Raw genomic sequence first — 20,593 nt, forward strand, 5'->3', positions numbered from 1 at the left:
ATATGTATGACTTCCCGTTGTTGTGCATATCATACTGTATGTTGTTTACATGCCTTTCAACACGACTGAACTGTGAGCATTTTGAGAGTAAAGACTGAACTGTATTTATCTCTGTATTCCTCATCCCAAACAACAATGTGTAGCACAAGATAGATTCTGAATAGATTGTTGTGAATGAATAAATGAATGAATTTGTAGTAGTTCTCTCAGATAACTCTATCGGTTAACCCATCACGTGTACAGGGTAAAGGTGGGAAGCTAGATTATGATAATTAGACTTGAAGCACTAAAAACTATACTATACTAAGCCATAATTGTAAGGAAGGCTAAGGCAGACTCTATTTTCCCCCATGATGACTACTATTGCTAACTAGCAAATACCAAATTCTTCCAACAATTTATTTGGTGCTTCTGGTTTGCTGGTGCCCTATGCATGTGTTGAGTACCGAAGCACTGCCTGTTTAATAAAATGGGTTCTAAAATTAGAAGGACCCAGCTTTAGACAGAGTCCCTGGGTAGCACAAACGGTTAAGTGCTCAAACACCAACCAAGAGGTTGGTGGTTTGAACTCACCCAGAAAAACCTCGGAAGAAAGTCCCGATGATTTTCTTCCGAAAGGTCACAACCTTGAAAATCCTATAGATGGCAATTCTAATCTGCAACAGATGGGGTCGCCATGAATTAGAGTCGACTTGAAACCAAACGGCGTATTTTTGGTTTAGCTTTTGCCAAGATTTTTTCCAAATCCCTCCATCCATAATCAATGCCCATGGAAGCAGCAGTCAGTCAAGAAATCAACAGACTCATTGCTTTGGGCAAATCTGCTGCAAAAGACCTCTTTTAAGTGTTAAAAAGCAAAGATATCACTTTGAGGACTAAGGTGCGCCTGACCCAAGCCATGGTATTTTCAATCACCTCATATGCAGGTGAAAGCTGGACAATGAATAAGGAAAACCGAAGAAGAACTGATTCCTTTGAATTATGGTGTTGGTGAAGAATATTCAATATACCATGGACTACCAGAAGAATCAACAAATCTATCTTGGAAGAAGTATAGCCAAAATGATCCTTAGAGTGAGGGTAGTGATACGGTGTCTCACGTACTTTGGGCATGTTATCAGGAGGGAACAGTCCCTGGAGACAGACATCATGCTTGGCAAAGCAGGGGGCAGCAAAAGAGAGGAAAACCTTTAACGAGGTGGATTGACATACTGGCTGCAACAATGGGCTCAAGCACAGCAACACTTGTGAGGATGGTGCAGGACTGGGCAGTGTTTTGTTCTATTATACATAGGGTCACTATGATTCAGAACTGACTTGACGGCACCTGACAACAATAACAGCAAATATTAGACATTTTACTTTACCTCTCCAAAACCCAGTTGCTGTGTTTTCTCACCTGTAAAATGGGAAGAAAACAGTACCTACTCTCCTAGCATACTTCAAAGGATTAAAAGAGAGCACTTAGATTCAGTGTTCAGCATACAGGAAGCATTTAGTAAAAGCAAACAATCAGAGTTGACAGCCTCTTGATTATAAAGAAAAAATCTTGATTACAAAGGAAGTTTTGATTGTAAAAGGAAATGTCTCTAGTGTTTCATCATTTAACATAATTTTTAATATTGATTTGAGATAGCTTTTTTTCATAATGTGAAGGAATTATCATTTCTTTTGAAATATGGGATGAATATTGCTGATTTTCACTAACAGATTTTTAGTACCAATGAAAATATTCATATATATTTTTCTCCTTTGCTCTACAACTGTGATGAATTACACAAGTCATTTTCTAATGTTAATCCAAACATTTCCAGAGTAAATCTCTCATGGTTAAGGCAGAATATTCCTTTCTAAATTTGTGAATTAACATGCTTTTTTTTTTTTTTTTTTTTGCTGTCTTCTTTGTGTTATTGGAAACCCTGGTGGCATAATGGTTAAGAGTTTGGCTGCTAACCAAAAGGTCATCAGTTCGAATCCACCAGGCACTCCTTGGAAACTCTATGGGGCAGTAGTTCTACTCTGCCCTATAGGGTTGCTATAAGCCAGAATTGACTCAATGGCAGTGGGTGTGGTTTTCATTTGTGTTACTTGTATTGTTCAAGTTGTTTTGGTACTGGAGTTAGGTTAATTTACAGAAATATATTGGAGAGTTATTGTCTTTTTCTATAATCAGAAAATAGTATAAAAACTTCTTGATTCTTGTATTTTACTTATTTTTAAAACCTTATTCTTGACTTATTGTTTTGCCTCCAATTTATGTACTAAGAATACAAAGAAACACGTATTTATCAGATATTTACTAAGTGATAGACACTTTGCATGTATTATTTAATGTTGGCAATACTCATTTATAATCTATATTATCATTGCCATTTTACAGATGTGGAATAGATTTATAGGGTTACTTGCTTTGACTAAGATTGTTGAAAAGGTAAAATGTATACATAGGCCAACCTCATTAGGCAATCCTGTCTCTAAACATAAATCTAAAATAGAACTAGTCTGGCTAATACATTTCAATGTCCTTTAAGAGCAAAGAAACAAATGTGGAGATGGATGGGAAAAATAAAATATCAATTCTTAACTTTATAGTTGTGAAATAAGCCAAATTTAGGAAAAGTAAAATTCAGCATTAAAAAAACAACTTTCAGAAAATAACTTGGCAGTTTTAAAATTTATATTCTAACTAAACTATGCAAAGTTGTCAATAATACTATAAAATAAAAAGATTGCACATATAAATATTTTTGTGTATATATATACATTCTTTAAAAGTATAGGCTCAGAAAGCAATGGATCATAGTAACAAGTAAGTTGGTTGGCAATATACAACAAGTTGAAATATCACAACTCAAAAAAAAAGAGAAAAAAATTATATCATGGAAAAATTAGAATATAATGGGAAAAAAACTGTCAACAACAAATGTTTGGCAATAGCATATGCAAGTAAAAAATTATAGGGGTCTTGGCCTCAAATGAGATAGTATATAATTCAGCCTTTCTTTATAATTTCTTATGTTTCCCATAATTCTATGATTGTAACCTCACAAAGAAAACCTCATTGCCCAAAGAAAATTACAATCCCAAAATATCCAAACACAGTTATGTGTAAACACAAATCAGAGTAGACAAGTACTCTAGAAGTAATCTTTCTTTTTTGAAACTGTCTAATTTCTCATTCAGGCTTAACCACTGATAAGTCTCTTCTTAATTACAAGATCCATTTTAGGAAGCAGCAGTTGATAAATAACACCACCATTTTACAGTTAACACTCCTTTATGGTTATACACTTTTCAAATTAAACTTCCCAATTCCCTATAAAGACTTGCTCATTTATTGTAGAAATATATTTTTCTGCATATGGCTTCCCACCTAGCACATGTCTGTCATTGGAAGGGACATAGAATAAGGCAGGACAAGGGGATTAACTCACATTCACAGCTATGGCTGGGGCAGAGCTGGGAAAACTTTGGGGCTACAGGCCACAAGATTGGACCATAGTGTCATTGTTTTCTATAAAGGAAATATGAACCATATTCAAAGAGAGTAAGTGCAGACTCTGCTAAAATTTAGAAAACTTTGATCTTGCCCCTTCCTTTCTTTTTCTGTGTCAAGCTCATAGGTTTACACTAAGTAAAACAGACCCATATTGTGATATTTATGGAAAACTGCTTTGGAATAACTTCTTGGGTATTCAATATATTTTAAGGCCCTATTGGAAGAGCTAGGTTTCCCTATCTGGTATATAAATTGCTTTTTACCTAAGATTTTGAGGTATGAATTCTGGAAAAAGATTAAAAACACTAAGCATACTCCTAAGATTCTGGAATGGCTGGAGATAATGATATAGTTGTTAGTGGTATATATCATCAGATGGCAAATCCTTTAAGATTTCTCAAGGCAAACACCAAACATCTTTCCTTATGCCCAGATTGTCCTAATCACTAAGGAGTAAAGGTTATTATGGTTATAGAAAAGCACAAAATTTAGAGAAAATTTGCAGATGGTACGGGAATCTATAAAATCTTTGTCAGCTTTTTTTCTTTTTTGAGTCAAAACTAAGATGGATTATACCCTATAATATTAAGAAAATGCCCTAAGACATTGCATGTCAGAGGAGACTCCATATTATCCTGATACACTCTTGACTAAACTACTAAATAAGAAGCAAAGATAATTAGTAAAACAGTAAATGATTTAGAGCTAGAATATGCAAGTTAATCATCAGCAGGAAATTAATCCACGAAACTAACCTATCAGTCAATGCCCTTTGTGGGTTCTCAGCTATGTTTAAAGAATTACAAATGCATCTTTGGCAATTAATACAATTTATGATGCTACCTGTCACTAAATTAGTTGATACCCTGCTTAGAATAAAATTTCCAGGATGACTAGTGGCATGGTTTATAAATTCTCAAGGTAATTCTAAAGGGGGAGGAGGGTCTTGTGATGACTGGATGTATTTACAAAACAGTCACATTTGAGGAAAACTGAATTAGGCAGTACTTCATTTTTTTTATGCTCTGTGTTTAATATAAACATAAGTTACCTGTTTCAGAGGAATCATCTCACTTGACCAAGATGCAAGTGCTTACTTGTGGTTCTTCTAGGGTTGGACAAAGAAGGTGTGGGAAAAAATAACAACAAAGATGACCCACATTTAGAATATGTAAATCTTTGCTCCTTTTCAGGGTATAGTACAGAGAAATAGCATAGTGGAGCTATTCACATATATTTTGTTTTTATTTTTTCAAGTTTTCCTATCTTCTAAGGATTAGTTTCAAAAGCAGGTATATGAACTAAACTATTTCCCAGATTCAGTTTCAATGGACACCTGAAGTGCCTTGGCCAGAGTGGGTTTCCCTTTCCCAGATACCTGGTAATACTATTACAGCTGGAATCATGGACTGATGCCACCAATTTCCACCTATTGCTTTTCTCTTTGTCACATGCTAACTTATAAAGAAATAAAGTTTACTCGGTTGGATTACCTCCATATAAACCATGGTAGATTGCAAAAACGGCCACAATATTCTTCAGCTCCACTCATCAAGAGAAAGAATCTCTTTCCTTTCCATTGAAAATTGCCTTGTAATTTGCTTTGGCTTTGTAATTTTGTCTAAAAAAAGGAAAGGAAGTAAAATTGTGCAAATCCTGAGCCTTGGCTTCAAGAGCCCTTTCTTGGATAGAGGCCACCATATGAATAAGCCCAGGTTAGCCTGCAAGAAGAAAAGAAACCAAATGCAGGAGAACCAAGGCAGTCCAGCTAACAACCGGTCAATTGTAGGGCATGGGAGTGAGCCCCCTGAGACCTGTCTGCCTGCAGCCAACACACCAACTGACGGCACATATCTGATCGAGCCCACTAAGATAAGCAGAGCCCAACCTAGATGAAAATAGGATTATGAACTAAATTAATAGCAGTTGTTTTTAGTCACTAAATTCTGGGGTTATGCAGCAATATATAACTAACATTTAAGTTCATGTCATTTAAGTACCTTCAAGTAATAACAAATTAATAACTATATTTTTGTTCCACAATTTCTACCAGTATTCCAATTATTACAGTAAGGCTTGATTTCTCTTTTATACTCTGTAAAACCAGGTATTACTTTTACTTTTTCATGTCAATGAGTTCTACCTGTAAAGATTAACATTACACAAGAGGCAGTGTGTGAAGTGTGTCAGGCCCTTTAACTACATACTGGCTCTTTGGTCTTGGATAGATTAATCTTTCCTTTATAAAATAAGGATAAGAATTCTTATATCATAAAGCTGTGGTGAGGTTAAAATTATTACATATTTAATGCTTCATGTGCAGAAGTTCTTCGATGGATTTTATTTTTAAATTTTCTAGCACATAGCAGTGGCCTTGATGTTTTATGTTAACATATAAATAATACAAAATTTTCAACTCCTTTCACTTCCACAGTTCCTTTTCTTTAATTTCCTTTATATTCTGTATCCTGATAATGAAAAAAAGTTCTTATATAGAATTTTTAAGTGAAAAAAACTATTGCACATACACACACACAGACTCATTTAAGTCACACGTAATACTTAAGAGGTGGGCACTTATTATATTATTTATTTTAGAAAAAGAATACATTATTAGTATATTCATTTTAGAAAAGAGGAAAGTGAGGCATAGAGAGGCTAAGTCACTTGGTCTGGCAGCCTGGTGGCGGAGTACATGCTCTTACCGTTGTGCTTTGTATGTCTGCTGTAGGTCTTTTTCCTTTTGTGGAGATCTGGAATATTCCCACCACGTGATCACATTGATAAGGGTGATAGCCAACACTGTAGGCTTTTTGAGGGGATTCCAAAAACCAAACCTGTTGCCCTCAAGTCAATTCTGACTCATAGTGACCCTATAGGACAGAGTAGAACTGCCCCATAGAGTTTCCAAGGAGTGGCTGATGAATTCAAACAGCCAACCTTTCAATTAGTGACTGAGCTCTTAACCACTGCACCACCAGGGCTCCATTTGGATGGTAAAGAGGTCATTTTTCCAGTAGGAATCAGGCAAAAGGAAAACTGTATTTGATGATTCACAATACGACCAGAGATCGCATCTACTAAGTATCTTCTCTAAGGGGTAATGTCTTAATACTCAACGCACCAGCTGCCTATGACCTGTACCTATCAAATATATTTTCCTAACATAAGGGCTGTCCAGACAAGTCAAAATGGGAACTCATTCAAAGAGCAATTTCTTGAGAGTCTGAATGCATTTTTTTATTGTTTTGTTATTGTTAAATGCAGATAAATTACTTTCTTTTTTGAAATGCCTATCCTTTTGGAGATCCACTTTAGCTGTATTTTCATTTCAAGATTAAATTCATCTATAACTATAATTTGCTTTGCTTCAGAGGAAATGGAGTCATTTGTTTTGAAGTCAAACACATTTAAAATACTTTGAACAGTATCACTGAAATTCAACTACTTAAAACCAAATTCTTTTGTTTTGCCTTTATAAAGGTCAAATGACACATTTTACACTTGCTACAACACCAATAATTTAGTCTACCAATAAGCATTAAAAAAAAAAAACTAAATGAAACACCATCTTCCCCACCCAAAATAAAAATTGTCTACATTTATATGGGTATATATTAAACACATAAAACCTCATGAAATATGTGATATGTATGAATATTTCATTGCATAAAATAGTCATATATTTAGCTAGTTAGCTATAGATAATACCAAACCAAACCCAGTGCCGTCAAGTTGATTCGGACTCCTAGTGACTCTATAGGACAGAGTAGAACTCCCCCATAGAGTTTCCAAGGAGCACCTGGTGGATTTGAACTGCCGACCTTTTGGTTAGCAGCCGTAGCACTTAACCGCTACGCCATAGATAATACATTTTTCAAAAGAGCATCAATTCAGGAAATGAAAGAACCTGGTCCTAATTTTAAAAAACTGCACTTCAGAAAGTGACCACAATTTTTCATTAAGCTCAGATGGCCAATTACAGCAGCATATAAAGCCAATTGTGGAGTAGACTGCAACTCATAGGGACCTCATGCATCTCAGAGTAGAACTATGCTCCATAGGGTTTTCATGACTGGGAGCTTTTGGAAGCAGTCACTAGCCCTTTCTTCCTATGTAACTCTAGAAAGTTCCAATCACCAAACTTTCAGTTAGTAGCCAAGAGTTTAACCATTTGCACTATCCAGGGACTCCCACAGTGGTGTATAAGGTACACTAAATATCAGGTTGGTAACACTTTTGAAATCCAGGAATAAAGTCTAACCACTATAGATTTCTGGAGGATAAGTCACCTGCTAGTTTATTAAAATCATACTGCCATTTGAAATATGCATGGGGTGTGTAATTCTAGGACTGATCGCATAAATCTGAAAAACAAGTAACTTCTTGTTTTGATGTTTTAAAATAAAGTTACAAGCATCGTGTGTGAAAAGTAACATTTACAACCATATTAATTTGAAAAGAAGAAAAGATGAGAAAGATTTTGCAAAGAATAGCACAACTTTACCACCAATGCTGGAAAAAGAACTCAAAACAATGTTTTGCTTTGTTGTTTGTCAGTCTGAAGGGAGCACTTTCAATAGAATTTTTAAAATATACTAGTAAATCATGATGATATTTTTATAATCTTGCCATGTTTATAAAAGATGAGTGTAGAGAGGTTGCTTCTGAGAGGCACAGGCATGTAAGTATCTCCTATATGCCAGCCACAATACTAGGTAATAACAGGGATAGAAATGTTAAAAGACAGGAAGACATAATACAGAGAAGATGACAGACACATTAAATATTCACTTATTCCCAGGGATCTATTAATAGATGGATAACAGGATGTATGAAGGGTTTCCTACAAATTATCCTGCCCACCTGAATAAAGTCAACACTCAAGTAAGTAACCTATTCCGACTCATAGCAACCCTATAGGGCAGAGTAGGGTTTCCAAGGCTGTAAACCTTTACAGAAGCAGACTGCCATATCTTTCTTCCGAGGAGTCACTGGTGGGTTCGAACCACCAACCTTTCAGTTAGCAGCCCAGCATTTTAACCACTGAGCCACCAGGGCTCCTCTTAAACAGACAGCTACTATTATTTATTTAGCATTCATATACACTTAGCGCTTGATGTATATTCTCTCCCTTGATCCTCATCATTAACCTATGAGGTAAAAATCTTCATTTGACATATGGGGAAACTGAGGGGTTTATTTATAACTGTAAAGCCTTCTGCCTAAATTCATACAATAAGTCACAGAGATAAATTTAGCACAGGTTTGCCTCATTCAAAAGCTTGAGCTTTTAATTTCTCTCCTAAAACTGCCTCCTTTCCAAGAATAGTAGGATCTTATATCCATAGAGTTTTAAATGAATAATAAATCAGTCCAAGATAAATATGATAATATTACATTCTAGGCCTTATTCTGAATTCCCCCAAACTACATCATATCTGTTTCTTTTGGATTTCCTCTGTGTGAGTTACACGATCAGATACACCCAGGACAGGAGCAGCCTGAGGCAGACACGATTATTTCCCCAGGATTTCTTAACATGGTGAAATATTCCTTAATCACAAAAAGGTAACAGGTTGAAACCAGTTACAGCCATGCATCACTTCCTAATTTAAAATGATGCCTCTTCTAATAATGCAATTTCACAGAACAATAAACAAAACAGTCGTCTATTTGGTTTTTATATTACATCCCAGGATTAGGAACAAGGTTTCTGGTATTTGAGAGGGTTCTTCGAACTATCTTTGAGAAAAAATGTTTAAGAAAATCACAGTGTGAATAATAAGCAAGGGAGGAATGAGGATCTTGTCTGCCTTCACCCTCTGGCTGATAAAGCATATCACTGCTTCTTCTTAGAGGAAGGAAACTAAGTGGTTGTTTTAGAGTGTGTTTTCATTTCCCAAAAGTAAGCTATTTTCATGTGTAATCAATTCTCTGGTTCATCAGAATGGTTAATTGCTGAGAAAGTCATCTGATCAAAACAACTGGACCTTATCAACCACTTGGAAATGCAGTGGGGTTTTCAGACATCAACCTCAATTGACTCAAAACTGGGAGATTTATTTGGCTTTTAATCACAGTAGTGATGCCATTATAAAGCTTGACTCTGCTTTTGACCAGGGTCATGGTGGGCTCAGATGTAGTTACAGCTGGTTACAGTAGACAGAACGCAAGCTTTAGAATCAGGCAGACCTGGGTTTGAAACTTCCTCTGCTGCCCTAAAATACCACAAACATCCATTATCTTTGAGTAGAACTGGTGCTAAAAAAAAAGTCTTCAAGCTCTTATTCACCAACCCAGCTAATTACTATCCCTGACACTATTAAAGTACTTCCACTTTCTTATTTCTCAGTCTGCTCTTTTGTGGCTTCTTAACCTCACTAAAGATCCTCTCTCTGCTCCTCCAATGGACCTAAATAAAAGTTGAGAAATAGGAAAGGAGGCAGGAAACTGAGGATAACCTAGAGAGGGTGTAATGGGATTTGCTGTTCAACTTACCTGAAATTTTCAAGGATGTGTTTCCTCCTCTGTATAATAATGAAATTAATATCTACTGCATAAAGGGAGAATGCAGTTGTACTAAATGTAAACCATTGGTACATCCTGGTTCTTTTCAGTTATCCTTATAATCAAAAGGCAGTATGAACGAGTTGCTCCAGAGAACAAGATTCCTTACCTTATTTTAACCATCCATCTAACTTGTTAAATAGCTTTGCTTGAAAAATAAGGCTAACTGTTTACTTACAAACTTTTTTTTGACAATCGTATCATAGCAATGGAAAATGGAAACAGTACTATTCTAATAAATCATCTTAACAGCTGAGTAAGTTTTTAATGTTGGCTTAGCACTTTTATCTGTTTATGAGATAGAAATAAAGAGTACTCTGCTATTTTTCTGTCTCTGCAAGCTTGCAGAATGTACTGCAAAGGCCCTGTAAGAATATATTGTACACCCTGGAGTTTTCTGTTGCAAAAACCTCACGGGAGATTTGAAATGTCAGACCAAAAGTAGTCATAGAGTAATAATAAAGCCCTTGTTCCCTCCCTCTATGGCCTACTAAGTGCAATGGTTTGGTTCCAAAGTTATTCCCTTGGGTTATGAATCAGATAAAAAAGCTACAGCAAGAAGCATCACCTTTTTTTTTTTTTTTTTGGTGGATGTGGTCCACCATCTTCTTAACCATTTATATATATATATGTATAAAGAAATAAGGTACTAACATGAAGCTCTGTATATCTGACAACATTATATGGGGATGTTCAATAGGCTGCCTCCCCAATTGCGAGCCCTAAAATACCACAAACATCCATTATCTTTGAGTAGAACTGGTGCTAAAAAAAAAAAAAAAGTCTTCAAGCTCTTATTCACCAACCCAGCTAATTACTATCCTTGACACTGTTAAAGTACTTGCACTTTCTTATTTCTCAGTCTGCTCTTTTGTGGCTTCTTAACCTCACTAAAGATCCTCTCTATGCTCCTCCAATGGACCTAAATAAAAGTTGAGAAATAGGAAAAAGAGGAAAGGAGGCAGGAAACTGAGGATAACCTAGAGAGGGTGTAATGGGATTTGCTGTTCGATTCAACAAAGACGCGTTGAATCTCTGCTTTTGCAAACCCCTGCAGAGCATACAAAGATGAGTAAGATGTATCTTTAAATTTTGCATATTTGGTTAGAGGTATGTGTCTGATTTTAAGTAACCACTAGGAAGGAACCTAAGTAAGCAATTTCTAAGGTTGCAGGGAAGTGATTTCCTGAAAAGTGTGTATGCGTGTATATATATAACTTGGGGTAGATGATATTCTCAGAGGCCCTTATGCTTATTTCCAGGGATATCAGCATATGTTTCATTCTGATGTTGATTAATTAATTCATCCAGCTGCCTGGATCATAGTGTAGAAAAAGATTCGGAGGTTGAATTGTCAGAAGAGTGTCAGCCATGTGAATGAGGTATGTGCAATTTACACCCCCATATCTCACAGACTACATTTCAAGTTTCCTAGCAGGAGACTCAAGACATACACACCATATAGCATCCTATGCTTTGACTCATGATGAAGCACTTACAGTTTAAGTGACATACTGTTTTGCATTTCTGAGTCTCTGCTCACATAACTCCCTTCTCTTGGATAATTTGCCTCTCATCCCAATATCATTCTCCTAGAGAAAATCTCTTCTCTTTCAAATTTGAACTTAAAAGCCTTCTGACTTCACTCCGTTCCAAATAGGTCTGATTTCTTTTGTTTCCCCATACTATCATATAAAGGCCTCTGACATATCTTTAATGAATATGTTTGCTTACATTCACTATCATAAATCTCTAAATATATTAGTTATCAATTCCTGAGTAACAAACTGCCCTAAAACTTACTTAGTAGCTTAAAAAAAATGTTTATTTTATCCTAGTTTCTATATGCCAGGAATCCAGGACTGACTTAGCTGATGCTTCTGGCTCAAGACTCTTTGTTAAATTGTAGTCAAGCAGTCGACCAGGCTATAGGCATTTCACAAGTCAACTGGGGCTGAGGATCCACTTCCAAGCTCACTTACATGGTTGTTGTAACTCCTCAGAGGGCGTCAGTTCCTTCATGTGTTATTTGGGCCTCTCCATAGGGCTCCTTACAATGCGGCAGCTTTCTTACCCCAGCACAATTAATCCAAGAGAAAGAACACCCAAGACGGAAGTCTCAGTCTGTTTTTATAACCTAATCTTTTTTTTTTTTTTTTTAATCTTGGAAACGACACTCCATCACATCTGTGGTATTCTATCCATTAGAATCAAGTTAACAAATCCAGCCCACATTTAAGGGAAGAAGATTATACAAGGGCATGAATACTAGGAGGCAGGAATCATTGGGGCTATCTTAGAGGTTGCCTACCACATAAGCTATCTTTTGTAACTAGATTCAATGTTCCTTGAGGTTTGAAACCAAACTTAATTTCTCTGTGCTTCTCTATCATCTGACTACTGTCTTGCACAGTAAATGTTGAATAAAGAAGAAAGACAGAAAGGGGAAAACAGAAGGAGGGATTCATCAAAACCAAATCATAAATTAAATCTTTTAAACAATTCTAAATGACCATTATATAGAACTATTGTAAATCCCCTGAACAATTGAAATTGACCAAGCTATAGAGCTATTGTTTGGAATACATAAACAAAATTTTAGTATTTTAGTCAAGGCTGAAATTACATGGAGTTTCTAGCAGTGTGGCCCTTGATCATGGCCTTTAACAGAAAAAGAAGTTGTAGCTTAACTGTTATAGAGGCCTGGAATAGAATCACTGAAGTTAGAGTTAGAAAAGGCCAATTATGTTCCTTCTCCCTGTTCATGGCGGCTCCTCAAAGTGTATTTTGTGACTCTTCCATAAAGTTTGCTGGCTGAAACAGTGACATTTATGGATATAGTTTTAGGCAATAAACAGAAGTTCAATTATTTTAAATGGGCTGTCTTAACTGTTTTACTCAAAGTAAATTCTAATTTAGGTTGATTTCCTCTTAAAACCAAAATGGAAAATTATCCAGTCTTTTGCTTTAATAATACTTGATATGACATTTTTTTTTTTTTTAATTTTTTCCTTTGAAAGCTAATTCTCACTCACTCACTCACTCCATCTCTCTCCCTAAATGCTAGGTGACAGGAAAAACAAAAATCATTAGAATCTTTTCTTGCCCTCAGAATCCAGTGTATGTACAACTAGATAGACATGTAACTTAAATAACCATAAAATAATGTGAATGTGCTATACAATATTGTATATAAAATACTGTATGATCATAGGAAAAGAGTGATTAGTTCTGCCTGAGAGAGGTCAAAAGGTCATACCAATGACATGAACTTGGCCTTTAATGATGTACATATTTTAAAAAAGAAACAAGAAATAAAAGGGACATAATTTGGTTATGGGTCAAACTTCTTGAAATTTATCGAATTTTACTAAAATCCCACTTAGACATTGCCTTAATCATCTAGTGCTGCCCTAACAGAAATACCACAAGTGAATGGCTTTAACAAAGAGGAATTTATTCTCTCACAGTCTAGTAGGTTACAAGTCCAAATTCAGAGTGTCAGCGCCAGGGGAAGGCTTTCTCTCTCTGTTGGCTCTGGAGGAAGATCCTTGGCCTCAATCTTCCCCTGGTGGAGAAGTTTCTCAGATGCAGGGACCCCTTGTCCAAAGGACATGCTCTGTTCCTGGTGCTGCTTTCTTGGTGGTATGAGGTCTCCAGCTCTCTGCTTACTTCCCTTTCCTTTTATCTCTTGAGACATAAAAGGTGGTACAGGCCACACCCCAGGGAAACTCCCTTTGCCTTGGATCAGGGAGGTGACCTGAGTAAGGATGGTGTTACAATCCCACCCTAATCCTCTGAACATAAAATTACAATCACAAAATGGAGGACAACCACACAATACTGGGAATCATGGCCTAACCAAGTTGATACACATAGTTTTGGAAGGACACAATTCAATCCAAGACAGACATTAAAAAACATTATTTGAGTAAAATTATATTGCATTTATTTTGTCTTAATCAACATCAATTTAATTTAGAAAATTACAAAATATTTACCATTCCACATAGAATAGAAGCCTCTCAATTACAATTTTAAGAAAAAGAAAAGGAACTGGTGCTGGAAGAAATCCCAGAACAAAACTTTTCCTCCTACTGCTCAGAGAGGCAACTAGAATATTTTCCAGTTCTGATTAACTGTGATTGTTTTTGTGGCAATTTAAATGTATAAACAATAAGTTTATTCACATGGGTTAATGTGATAGTTCTGAACTAATAAAGGACATTTTGAATGCTTTCAGATGTAATTTTGCCTTCATTTTCTTTGCCTTTATGGTCACATAAATCCCAAATTTGTAATAGAAATATGTTGTTATAACATACATTTTGACTATATTAATAGCACTTTTAAGATACAGGATTCTTATGTTTGTATTTAATTCAGAATAATTTCCGTAATAGATCATTGCAGATAAAGGAGATTTTAACTTCAGCTTTACTACATTTTCAACTTATTATCAGCCAAATAGTCTGAAGATTAATCACAATTCTGTTCGTAGAAAACTAATGTTGTAAGAAGTCTTGTTTTAATTTCTAGAGACAGTGGGGAAAGTTGGAAAATGAAATAGTATGACCCAACAAGAATATGCATGCTTTTAACCCAATTTTGAGGTTCTTTGGGAAAAAATCAGGTTTAGAAGGACCAGATATAACAATTTAATTGCTACTTTTTAGCATTCAAAACAGGTATTCTCTCTTTGAAAAAGTAGTGAATTACAGAGATAACAGGGGTGATAGAAGATGGTTTAATGTGAAAGCATCATTGCATACAATTTAAGGTGAGGAAAGTGTGTAAGATGTCATCTTGCAGATAGGCATCCTAAATTAAAAAAAAAAAAAATTCAAGTATATAATCCTTTCTGTGCCTGCACAGCTGCCACACTCCACACCTGTATAAACGGGAAGATATAGGCCACTGGATATAGAGACTAGTCTCTAGAGATTTTTCCTTGCTTATATGTTCTCAAGTATCATTTGTATCATGCTGGCCTTTAGGAAACCCCCCCAATAAACAAACTAAACCCACTGCTGTCAATTTGATTCTGACACATAGTGGCCCGATAGGACAGAGTAGAACTGCCCCACCGGGTTTCCAAGGAGCAGCTGGTAGGTTCCGGCTGCCAACTTTTTGGTTAGCAGCTGAGCACTTAACCACTGTGCAACCAGGAAGAAAAATGGCCCCTCTACATAGGGACTTACTGCCCAATAAGCGGAGATTGACTTCATTAAACGTAGGGTAGTTCTGACGGAACAATAAAAAAGAAAGAGAAGTGGAAGGCATTGGTCTAACCTACAAAGAATATATTTTACCATTGTATGGTTAGTTTCTGGATTATATGAAAGATGCGTCATCAGGATTGGTGGAAGACTCATTAGCAATCTGTGAAATGCAGATGACACAACCTTGCTTGCTGAAAGCAAAGAGGATTTGACACACTTAATGATGAAGATCAAAGACCACAACCTTCGGTATGGATTACACCTTAACATAAAGAAAACAAAAATCCTCATAACTGAACCAATGAACAACATCATGATAAATGGAGAAAAGACGAAGTTGTCAAGGATTTCATTTTACTTGGATCCACAATCCATGCTCATGGAAGCAGCAGTCAAAAAAATCAAAAGGCATATTACATTGAGCAAATCTGCCGCAGAAGACCTCTTTAGAGTGTTCAAAAGCAAAGATGTCAGTTTGAGGACTAAGGTACAGCTGACCTTGGCCATGGTATTTTCAACTGCCTCATATGCATACAAAAGCCAGGCAACGAATGAGAAAGGCTGAAGAATTGGTGCATTTGAATTACGGTGTTGGCAAAGGATACTGAATATACCATGGACTGCAAAAAGAACGAACAAATCTGTCTTAGAAGAAGTACAGCCAGAATGCTCCTTAGAAAGGAGAATGGTGAGATTCATCTCATGTACTTTGGATATGTTATCAGGAGGGAGAAGTTCCCTGAAGAAGGACATCATGCTTGGTAAAGTGGAGAGTCAGCAAAAAAGAGGAAAACCCTCAGTGAGATGGATTGACACAGTGGCTGCAACAATGGGTTCAAATATTGTGACAATTGTGAGAATGGACAGTGTTTCATTCTGTTGTACACAGGGTTGCTATGAATCGGAACAGGCTCAATAGCACATAACAATAACATGGTTAGATTGAGTCCTTGGGTGGTGCAAATGGTTAACTGGCTAGGCTGTCAAAAGGTTGGAGGCTCTAGTCTACCAGAGTTGCCTTAGAAGAAATGCCTGACAATTTACTTCTGGAAAATCAGCCATTATAAACCTTATGGAGCACAGTTCTACTCTGACACACCTGGGGCTTCCTTGAATCGGAATTGACTGCAAGACAACTGACTTTTGGTTTGGTTTGGTTATGGTTAACTTAGAACACTCCAGTTATCTCTTGATCTAATAAAAGTCCTACATTTTTTCCTTTCACACTCTTTCATTTATTTTTAAAACTCATTTCCATTTAAAAATACTCATTTTTTTTTTTCTTCCTTTAGTAGATTTAACTTTTGGGGGAAAAGAGCCTATCACGGGCAGATCTTCTTTTTTAGTGAAGAACGAAGTTTGAGCATTCAATATATAAATATTAAAACAAAATCACTGATGGAAAGAGTTAGGCACTGTAAACCAAATTCTACAGGCTATAAGCACTAAAGCCTATGACTAAAAGGGAAAACCTTTTCAATTTTATTGCAAAGTAACACAACTTTTGCTTATCATAAGTCACTTTAACCATGTTTTATGACTTCATGATCTACAGCTTTTATAACTCTGTGGCCCTCATCTAATTTAATCTCATCTAATTTTTTAAAATTCTGTTTAGGGATATCACTATGAATTAAAAAAAAAAAAAAAGCTATTGTACTTAGCTCCCCAGAAAACTCCTAGTAATTTAGGAGCTGCGCTGCCCCTTCCTCCCATGCTAAACAAATACTAAATGAGATAATGAATAAAATGTGAACTGCTTACAAAAGTTATGATGATCTCCACACCATGGAGTTTGATGCCCCACTGTTATTCTATGTGATTTCAAGGTTTCTGCAAAGGACTAATGAACTTAAAGCAGAATGAGAACATAATGGGAGGTTAACAATGTAGACTGGTGTCTGGAATGCCGACTTAAATATCAGCAGAGGTGTAACTAGGGTAAGGGAGGTATGGCAGGTATTGTATTGGCCCTGGGCACAGGGCACCACTAAGCAGTTTCTATTAACTTGGTACTACCAATGGTGTATCTGTGGAAAATGGCACCTATGGAAAGCACTGAAATTATGCCCTTATCCAAACATCCCAATACCCCCCTTTTTAGATAACTTTATCATAATATCAAATCAAAAATACAAGTCAAGCTTGTTAATCTTTTAATTAACACGTTACTGTGCTTGAGGAAGGAGGTTGGGCCATACCGGGTTAAACACAAACTGCTCAGTGGCACCACACACCCAGGGCCAGTGCAATACCCTAGATATGCCACTATTGGTCCCATAATCGTCATTCTTACAGGATTATAATGACACTACCCTTTTTTACTTCTGTGCATTAATCAGCTCTCTCCTTGGAGAATACAGCATCAGACCAAGGAAGAATATATACAAAAAAACAAAACACAACAAGGAAAATCAAGGTTATTATTTGAATGGGGTCAATAGATTGTTATGGAAATCAATACAAAAGATAACAGAATGAACAAAACTTGGAAAAGTCTTGGACAAACCAATAGAAAGAGTAGACTTGGAACATGTGAGGTTGTAGAGCAGTAAATATTTACTGATTGATTGACAGGTTAGTTAACACTGTCGTCACTTATTTCATTCTTAGGGCTTCTTTTATGTCTTCCAGCAGAGATCCTCAGTAGAGAGCAGTTACCAAGATTCTTAACTTGAAGTTTTATTAATATTCCATCCCTCTTTCTGATCTTAACATAAAAAAAAGCCACTCTATAGTTTCTCAGAAGCTTTTGAAAGAAAGACCTACAGCAGCAACCTACAATTTTAAGTACTTCAACATTTGCTTACATTCACTTGATAAAGGCAGGGCTTGAGTTCATTCTTCATATAAACGTAAATACATTTCGGGTTCTAAGACCATGAAACCCTAATAGAAAGTTAGATTTTGTCAAGACATTTGTAACCTAATAGCTTTGATTATTGGCATTGGACATAAAAACATGTCATAACACCTAGAGGCAGTGACTACATGAGTTGGACTCTGGTAGGAAATAGATAAGAAAGTCTGTTTGGGAGAGGTGAATAAGAAAGAATATTTATAAAGGTGTACATTGTGTAGGGACACCAACCAAATCCATTGCCATAGAGTCGATTCTGACTCATAGTGACCCTATAGGACAAAGTGGAAATACTCTATAGGTAAATCTTTACAGAAGCAGACTGCCATACCTTTCTCCCATGGAGCAGCTGGTGGGTTTGAACCACCAACCTTTCAGTTAGCATCTGAGTGCTTTAACCACTGTGACACCAATGAGGGATCATGTAGTACTACAGGGCTAGCAACAGCAGAAAGCCCTTACCACCCCAAAGCATGAAGGAATGTGGGTAAAAAGAATGATTATGGGTACCCTGAAAGTGTACTTCCATATAGACGGCCAACTGCTAAGAAACGTAGCCTTTAGCAAAGGAATACAGCCAATCTTCAAAGACTTAGAAGACGGTAAATTGAGGATTAAGTATCCTGACCACACTCTTCTCCCTCTTTGTAATCTCTTGATGGTGCCTCCATTGTCTAAACTCAGGAAACCAAGGGTAAGCCTTATCTAGACCTACGGGAAGAGTAGAAAAAACAGAGAGGGGTTCCCAAGGACAAACAGAACATTTGACATGGAAGTCCCTTTCATAATTTGCCAATGCAGCATAGCAAACCCTGAGAGGCAGTGCTAATTCCTTTTTCTTCATATAATTTTGAATACTTCACTAACACTGTAGAGTTACGTAGTCCTTCTTGCCAAGTACATTTAGTACAATGAAAAAGTGTCTTTTTTTTTTTTTTTTTCACAGAACAAGATAAGTCATTTAGGAATGTGGGCAAAATTATAAAATTGGAAACATTGGCTTTGGTTTCAATAATCTAGTCATATAGTTTCCTTGCTCCATCAAAGCTCCAGGACTTTCATGATAGTCCTCTTTCCTCATGCCATTGACTTCTATGACTATTTAAAAGATGATATGGCCCAGCCTAGTAATTTTCTTTCCCAAGCCAGTTTTTGGTTAGTAGAGATGATAATTTAAACTTACAAATCCTCACTCTATTGTATAAGTAGGTCATCAAGGCCTAATGAGGTCACCATGAGTCAGAATTAACTCGACGGCACCTAAAAACAACAATGCCTTTGCCTTAAATTTCAGAAAGCCAGGTAAGAAAGATAATGTTCAAATTTGGGAAAGTAAGGAGAAAAACATTATCATGAATAGGGCCCACTAAACCAGGACCTTTGTGGCAGTTATCAAATATTTATGGTTTTCTCTCTGGGCAATTGTACAATTTTATCTCCCTGCCCCTTATGGTTAGGTGGAAACCCTGGTGGCGACGTGCTTAAAAGCTACAAATGCTAACCAAAAGGTCAGCAGTTGAAATCCACCTTGGAAACTCTATGGGACAGTTCTACTCTGTCTTATGGGGTTGCTATGAGTCGGAATTGACTCGATGGCCATGGGTTTGGTTTTTGTGTATGTGTGTGTGTGGTTAGGTAAAGCCATGGGATTTTCTTTGGCCAGTGGTATGTGCCATTTCTCGGAGAACATTTCAAGATCCAGTGTATTATTCATAATGCTATTTCTCCCTGCCATAGGGCTGAGCAATGTTCCAGATAGTGGCTTTTCTGACAGCCCAAATCATTGAGTGAGTATAAATTGATAGGTATATGTCATCAGCAAGAAAATAAAATCTCAGCTGTTTTTGGATTCTGACATTTGGTGTTATTTGTTACCAAGGCATAACAGAACCTGTCCTGACTGGTACAATTCTAGGGAACTAACTTATACCACAAATATCTTGTTTCTATGCAGTGACACTGTGTTTTCCTCAAAACCTTGATTTGTCTTCTTTCTTTCTTTATTTTTTAAAGAGAAAGAATATACCAATGAGCTCATGCATTTTGTGGGTTGATGTATTTGGGAAATAGAGTTCAAGAAATTTTTGGGATATTAAATATACACACATATGTGAAAGGAGCCCTGGTGGCACAATGGTTAAAGTACTCAGCTGCTAACCAAAAGATCAGTGGTTTGAATCCACCAGCCACGGTGTAGGAGAAAGATGTCAAAATTGGCTTCCATAATGATTTATAGCCTTGGAAACCCTGTAGGGCAGTTCTACTCCGTCCTATAGGACTGCTGTGAATTGGAATTGACTCAAAGGCAATGAGGTTAGTTTGGTTTTGGGATATATAAGTGATAACTTTGTGTTTCATAAATCACAGCAGTTGGTATAAATCATACATAAAAGTGCATGTGAATAGTGTAGTTATACGAAGTTGCTGGTGCACTTTCAATGG

Source organism: Elephas maximus, chromosome 9 (genome assembly GCF_024166365.1).
Source record: "Elephas maximus indicus isolate mEleMax1 chromosome 9, mEleMax1 primary haplotype, whole genome shotgun sequence".
NCBI classification, from domain to species: Eukaryota; Metazoa; Chordata; class Mammalia; order Proboscidea; family Elephantidae; genus Elephas; species Elephas maximus.